The 7500-nt window shown below is 47.3% G+C and overlaps 1 long non-coding RNA gene and 2 other non-coding genes across 3 annotated transcripts; all 3 read left to right on the forward strand.

Moving 5' to 3' along the window:
* The first annotated feature begins 1662 nt into the window (after positions 1–1662).
* LOC126927427 (small subunit ribosomal RNA) lies at positions 1663–3585 on the forward strand. Its single transcript, XR_007715477.1, has one exon. It is a non-coding gene; the product is annotated as a small subunit ribosomal RNA (ribosomal RNA).
* Positions 3586–3885: 300 nt separating this feature from the next.
* Positions 3886–4816, forward strand: LOC126927420 (uncharacterized). The gene is made up of 2 exons (XR_007715467.1): positions 3886–3928; positions 3997–4816. It is a non-coding gene; the product is annotated as an uncharacterized LOC126927420 (long non-coding RNA).
* Positions 4817–5747: 931 nt separating this feature from the next.
* LOC126927435 (5.8S ribosomal RNA) lies at positions 5748–5902 on the forward strand. Its single transcript, XR_007715484.1, has one exon. It is a non-coding gene; the product is annotated as a 5.8S ribosomal RNA (ribosomal RNA).
* The last annotated feature ends 1598 nt before the right edge of the window (positions 5903–7500 follow it).

A 7500-nucleotide genomic window follows, 5' to 3' on the forward strand; every position in this document is an offset into this window, starting at 1 on the left:
AGTTATCTCGCTTAAAAGTGTTACAAGGTAGGAATATTTTTGCATAAATGGACGTATCTCGACGTTTTACGTCGGGATTAAGCGTTTATTTGGTCGGTGGAACGTTTTCTAGAAACGGAACTATGCGACGGGACGTTGGGACTTTGAAGAAGTTCGGCCGGTGCGAAAAGACCGAAAAGGTTTTTTCGAGTTATCTCGCTTAAAAGTGTTACAAGGTAGGAATATTTTTGCATAAATGGACGTATCTCGACGTTTTACGTCGGGATTAAGCGTTTATTTGGTCGGTTGAACGTTTTCTAGAAACGGAACTATGCGACGGGACGTTGGGACTTTGAAGTATTTCGCACCGGTACGTAGGGACTTAGAAAAATTTCGGCCGGCGCGAAAAGTCCGAAATGGTTATTTCGAGTTATTTCGTTAAAAAGCGTTATAAGGTATAATTTTTTTGACAGGGATCGTTATATCTCTATTAAATACAATCGGATTAAACATTTTTGTCGAATTTTTTGAAAAATTAGCTTCCGTCGGACTGATACGACTGGGATATTTTTGCAATTTTTTCGTTAATTAATGTTACAAGGTATATATTTTTTTACATATTTCGTGTTATTTTAACGTGTTTTAATCGATTATAAAGTTATTTTTTGTCCATAGTCGATAAAACTGTATGTTTACTGATGCAATTTTTCGGTGAAAAAAAAAATTAATTTTTTGGTAAAAATGCATTTATAATATGTTAATAATGCTTGTGGTAAAATATTTCGATGGTTGGATATCGCCTTTATATAGTAGTTATTGAACGTGCGAGCGACTAAGTTCCAGCGTCCCTTCCGAACGGTACGTTGCTACGGAGGTTTTGCACCATAAGCGCGCGGCCGCTAGCCCGACCGGCGCCGGCCTTCCGGCCGGCCCCTTGGTATCTATAAGAGAAGCGTCGAGCCGGACGGTTCGGTCGGAACAGCGCTGGGCGCGTGGCTATTCTACGGCCTCGGTTGAGAATTCAGTCACCGCTCCTCGAGTCTTAGTGTATTTTACGCTATTTCTCGACTGTTCCTCCGTTCTCGTACTGGTTTTTTCTCTACACTGCTGCGCCGCGGGTCGAAGTCTAGGACGTAATGACCGTTAACGTGGCAAGCTTCCCCTTAGTCGGGAAGCTGGTGACCTGTGTGCACGTATTTGACAAAAGTTGGATGCGTGTGTGCTTGTACTTACGGAGTAGCCATTCTTGCAGAGACCATCGGTTGTAAGCTATTTGTAGCTGCACGATGGTCCTTTTGGCGTTCTGTAGAGTGCGTTATCTTCTGGTAACGCGTCTCTACAGAGGTGTTGAAGCTTATAAAAGAATATTCTTACGGTATGTCCAGCATGCGTATACGTGCTTTACCGCTAAGTTATATTCTACGAGAGAAGTTGGAGGAGAAAAGTTACAAACAGAAATAATTCTGTGAAGTATGAATCTTTGTATCGATATATGATGGTGAGAGAGGAGGAGAATTAAAGTGGCTGAGTGACGTTGTTACTGAACCATGGAACGTTGCTCTCTAAGTCATATTACATATATATATAAAATGAAAAGTCTCGTCGTACGGTGCTTACGTCCCACCTACGACACAGAGAGAACTTTTAAACGAAAATGCTGGTTTTTGGGAATATATTATAAGATCCCTGGTTGATCCTGCCAGTAGTCATATGCTTGTCTCAAAGATTAAGCCATGCATGTCTCAGTACATGCCGCATTAAGGTGAAACCGCGAATGGCTCATTAAATCAGTTATGGTTTCTTAGATCATACCTACATTTACTTGGATAACTGTGGTAATTCTAGAGCTAATACATGCAAACAGATTCCGACCAGAGATGGTAGGAATGCTTTTATTAGATCAAAACCAATCGGTGGCGGATGGCTCGTCTGTCCGTCCATCGTTTGTTTTGGTGACTCTGAATAACTTTGTGCTGATCGCATGGTCATCTAGCACCGGCGACGCATCTTTCAAATGTCTGCCTTATCAACTGTCGATGGTAGGTTCTGCGCCTACCATGGTTGTAACGGGTAACGGGGAATCAGGGTTCGATTCCGGAGAGGGAGCCTGAGAAACAGCTACCACATCCAAGGAAGGCAGCAGGCGCGCAAATTACCCACTCCCGGCACGGGGAGGTAGTGACGAAAAATAACGATACGGGACTCATCCGAGGCCCCGTAATCGGAATGAGTACACTTTAAATCCTTTAACGAGGACCAATTGGAGGGCAAGTCTGGTGCCAGCAGCCGCGGTAATTCCAGCTCCAATAGCGTATATTAAAGTTGTTGCGGTTAAAAAGCTCGTAGTTGAATCTGTGTGTCACAGTGTCGGTTCACCGCTCGCGGTGTTTAACTGGCATTATGTGGTACGTCCTATCGGTGGGCTTAGCTCCTCGCGGGCGGTCCAACTAATATCCCATCGCGGTGCTCTTCACTGAGTGTCGAGGTGGGCCGATACGTTTACTTTGAACAAATTAGAGTGCTTAAAGCAGGCTACCTTCGCCTGAATACTGTGTGCATGGAATAATGGAATAGGACCTCGGTTCTATTTTGTTGGTTTTCGGAGCCCCGAGGTAATGATTAATAGGGACAGATGGGGGCATTCGTATTGCGACGTTAGAGGTGAAATTCTTGGATCGTCGCAAGACGGACAGAAGCGAAAGCATTTGCCAAAAATGTTTTCATTAATCAAGAACGAAAGTTAGAGGTTCGAAGGCGATCAGATACCGCCCTAGTTCTAACCATAAACGATGCCAGCCAGCGATCCGCCGAAGTTCCTCCGATGACTCGGCGGGCAGCTTCCGGGAAACCAAAGCTTTTGGGTTCCGGGGGAAGTATGGTTGCAAAGCTGAAACTTAAAGGAATTGACGGAAGGGCACCACCAGGAGTGGAGCCTGCGGCTTAATTTGACTCAACACGGGAAACCTCACCAGGCCCGGACACCGGAAGGATTGACAGATTGATAGCTCTTTCTTGATTCGGTGGGTGGTGGTGCATGGCCGTTCTTAGTTGGTGGAGCGATTTGTCTGGTTAATTCCGATAACGAACGAGACTCTAGCCTGCTAAATAGACGTAACTTATGGTATCTCGAAGGCCCCCGGCTTCGGTCGGTGGGTTTTTACTACCAACGTACAAACAAATCTTCTTAGAGGAACAGGCGGCTTCTAGCCGCACGAGATTGAGCAATAACAGGTCTGTGATGCCCTTAGATGTTCTGGGCCGCACGCGCGCTACACTGAAGGAATCAGCGTGTTTTCCCTGGCCGAAAGGCCCGGGTAACCCGCTGAACCTCCTTCGTGCTAGGGATTGGGGCTTGCAATTATTCCCCATGAACGAGGAATTCCCAGTAAGCGCGAGTCATAAGCTCGCGTTGATTACGTCCCTGCCCTTTGTACACACCGCCCGTCGCTACTACCGATTGAATGATTTAGTGAGGTCTTCGGACTGGTGCGCGGCCAATGTGATAAGCATTGCCGATGTTACCGGGAAGATGACCAAACTTGATCATTTAGAGGAAGTAAAAGTCGTAACAAGGTTTCCGTAGGTGAACCTGCGGAAGGATCATTAACGATATAACACAAAAACTTAAAGAATTTGACTTGAACACTTGAAAAATACGAAACTGTATAAGTCGGTAAGGAGCCGTACTCCTCCTATATCGACGAACCAAAGTATATACGACGTATCAACAAGCTATATACTTTAACAAAGAACAGTTAAATTCGCCCGGAGCGTGGCTTACTCCGTTGGCAAAATGATGAAAAGACATAAGGAGGAGACGACCCTTCAGCTACGAAACTATATGAAGAGAAGGTGGCACTCTCTCTCGATCATCGGGATGAAGAGATACATACATATATATATATATATATATATACATACATAAACGAATTCGAGGCGCCTGCGTGAGGTCGTACACAGAAAGACCCGCCGCCTGCGAATAACAAAATATATACGAATTCGAGGCGCCTGCGTGAGGTCGTACACAGAAAGACCCGCCGTCTGCGAATATTATGATTTTATAATAAAACTATAAATGGGAACTTGAGCTTTCGAAAATTAAACTTTGACACGAATATCGAACGAAAAATTACGAATGGAAACCACCCGTAAAGAGAAATGAGATCGAGGCGCTTGCGTGAGGCCGTATACAGAAAGACCCGCCGCCACGATCTCGTATTTTTTTTTTTTGCGTCGTGGAGACCGTACAAACGAATAACAAAATCTCTAAAGTGCCTCGTGTCGGAGAGATCATGCTCGCCTATTCTCTTCTATGTTTCGTGGTCTGTGTTGCGTTTGCTCTCCTCCTAGCAACGGGACATCGAAGACTCCTCTTTGGGATCGAACGAAGCGACTAAAACGAGTCGACGAGAGCGAAAGTACGAGTAGCGAGTCGCGCATGTAGAAAGGATACCGACATATCTTCGAAGGTTCTCTTCGAAGATCCATGGATACCTTATGCGCGTCGACCTCTCGTCTCTTTCACCGCTCTCGGTCGTTCTCGAAACGTGCTTCCTACCCATAGGGCGTGTGTTCTTCGTATGTCGTTTTGTTCGAAATAACGAAACCACTTGTAACATACTCGTGGATCGGGTAACCTAGAACGAAAACGCATTGCGTGGATGTTGGCCCGCTATGATAATGATAATGATGATGATGACGATGACTATGATGACGATGCGTAGCAACGATTCGTAACTAGTCTAGCCGAAGTTGGTTCAGAGGGGACCGCAGGCTGTCTACCCTCGATGTCGTGAGTCGGACACCCGTGCCGTCGCTAGAGTTTTTTCAAAGCTCGGCTTCTGGATATTGGGAAGAAAGACCGCTCGAGGACGACGGCTGCGCGTGCGTCCCATCGAATTTTTTTTTTTATACCACCTGAACGACTAAAGTTTCGTCTAGTTCGTCGCATATAACCCGTTCAGAGGGGACCGCAGGCTGTCTATCCTCGTTGTCGTGAGTCGGACACCCGTGCCGTCGCTGAAGTTTTTTCAAAGCTCGGCTTCTGGATATTGGGAAGAAAGACCGCGCGAGGTAGATGGATGCGAGTCCCATCGAATTTTTTTATTTTTTAAAAAAACAATCACCTGAACGGAGATGTGTTCTCTTTCGTCGATTTTTCACGCTTTGAGTCGTCGCGATCGCCATCCGTTCGGAGGAGATCGCCGACTTCGAAGCCTCGATGTCGTGAGTCGGACACCCGTGCCGTCGCTAGAGTTTTTTCAAAGCTCGGCTTCTGGATATTGGGAGGAAAGACCGCTCGAGGCCGAGGGTCGCGCGAGTCCCATCGAATCTTTACATCACCCGAACGATGGAGGCGCACGCTCTTTTTCTTGAATAATTGGACGAGAGGAATGCATATCGTATTATATATACACACACACACATATATATATATATGGGCTAGCCACCGTGCGTATTTCTTCGCGAGATCGTGTGCTGCACAGAGGATTCAGAATCGGGTGTTATATCCCCGTCGTTTCCTGACGAACGGAGCTTCGATCTCGATGGTTGTTATATATCATAATGTACTTTTCGCCCGGCCGGCGGACGCGCGTATCTTCGCGCGTTCGTCGGATTTCATTTTCGAACGTTTTCGTGTCGTCGATCTTCCGGCGACTTCTGCGCGTCCGATTCCCGTTGGTCGGTCGTGTCGGATCTCGGCTTCGCTCGAACCGAGTATTAAGAGTACATGGAGTACAAGAGTTTTAAAAAATATATGAAAAGATTACCCTGAACGGTGGATCACTTGGCTCGTGGGTCGATGAAGAACGCAGCTAATTGCGCGTCAACGTGTGAACTGCAGGACACATGAACATCGACATTTCGAACGCACATTGCGGTCCACGGATACAATTCCTGGACCACGCCTGGCTGAGGGTTGCTCACGTAAACCTAAGACTGCTTGCGTTGCGTGTCGTTCCTCTCTATCTGTCTCTCTCTGTCCCTTGGTGCCTTCGACAACCCGCCGTCGTTCTTACGATACGTAGAACGTTTCAGAGTCGGAGGAAGCGCACGAAGAAGGATACGAACAAGAGCGGACGCGAGAGAACGTACGCGACGTACGAGCGATTGTTGGACGCTCGTCGGCGTTCGTCGCGGTCGTGTCGAGGCCGTGCAATTCGTACGCATGCTCGATATATAAACTATCGTGTTCACGGGAGACACTACGAAACTCTACCTCTGTCTCTCTCTGTCCCTTGGTGCCTTCGACAACCCGCCGTCGTTCTTACGATACGTAGAACGTTTCAGAGTCGGAGGAAGCGCACGAAGAAGGATACGAATAAGAGCGGAGAGAACCGTCACGGACCTGCGTGAGTGCTAGCGGCGTCGTGAGTCGTCCTTTCGTACGACCGCCCGCTTATGCACCGCTTCGTGTCGGTTATCGAATATATTATATATATATATATATATATATATATATATATATATATATATATATATATACGTAGTGTTGTCCTCGTGACCGATTTTTTTTTCATATCAGCAGATTTGCATACGTTTGCAGGTTTTCGATGAGCACGATGTCCGCGCCCCCGACGTCGTCTTAAATGAATATTATTTTGGCGAGACTGAGAGAAAGCAAATATGGGAACTCGGTCGAGAGAGGAGAGAAGGAGAACAGCCTCAGATAAAAGTAAACTTGGTAACGGTGCGGAATTTTGCCGTACAACCGTCTTTTCTTAAGACGTTTTACTCGAATAGCCCCAGGGATCTAATGCCCACTCCGTCTCTTCGTGCGTAGAGATATACTCTGCACGCGCGCGAGCGACTGACAACGACGAGGACCGTCGCATCGATGGGTCGTCGTTGCGTTTAACATACTCTGTGCTTGTAATTTATCCCCGAAAGAGAGCCGTAGATCCGGGAACGCACACGTGATTTCTTCGAGCGCTGATGACTTAGGGAGATGATCCCCAGGCGTTGCGCGGAGATCGGAGAGTACGCGTTACTTGTATCGGGACGAATTTTCCCCGTCGTTCGCGTATCTCTCTGCCCGCCGGCCCTGGCCCAAAGCCACGTTCGTCGGAAATCGTAGAAATCGTGTGCGAACTAGCGCGTGTCTATGATCGGCTACGGGTGTTTTACCAAGCTCGAGGTGTTGCGCAACGTTTCCGTACCTGACGAAGATGCGCACGAGAGTCCGTTACAAAGTCGTTGGATGGTCGTCGTCGTCATGCCAGAGAGAATCTCTGGACACGTACAGGAGAAGAGATCGTAGACGAGGAAGAAGACGATCCCCTTTGGCGAGGCTGGAGTGAAACTTTGATTTAATTAAAGACGAGGTATACACGCGCGTACGACGTGATAGTCGTGCGCGCGTGTGATTTTTTTTTAAGGCAATTCGGCGCTACAAGTACTCGAAAAACAGAGAGTGTTGGTCATCCCATGCCTTTTCGGCGTCTATCGCTGGACCGCGCATCCTAACGTCGACGGTCGTCCAGTCCCCGAACACACCACAGTGTACGTCTCGCTCGCTTT

This window comes from Bombus affinis, unplaced genomic scaffold (assembly GCF_024516045.1).
Source record: "Bombus affinis isolate iyBomAffi1 unplaced genomic scaffold, iyBomAffi1.2 ctg00000110.1, whole genome shotgun sequence".
Classification (NCBI taxonomy): domain Eukaryota; kingdom Metazoa; phylum Arthropoda; class Insecta; order Hymenoptera; family Apidae; genus Bombus; species Bombus affinis.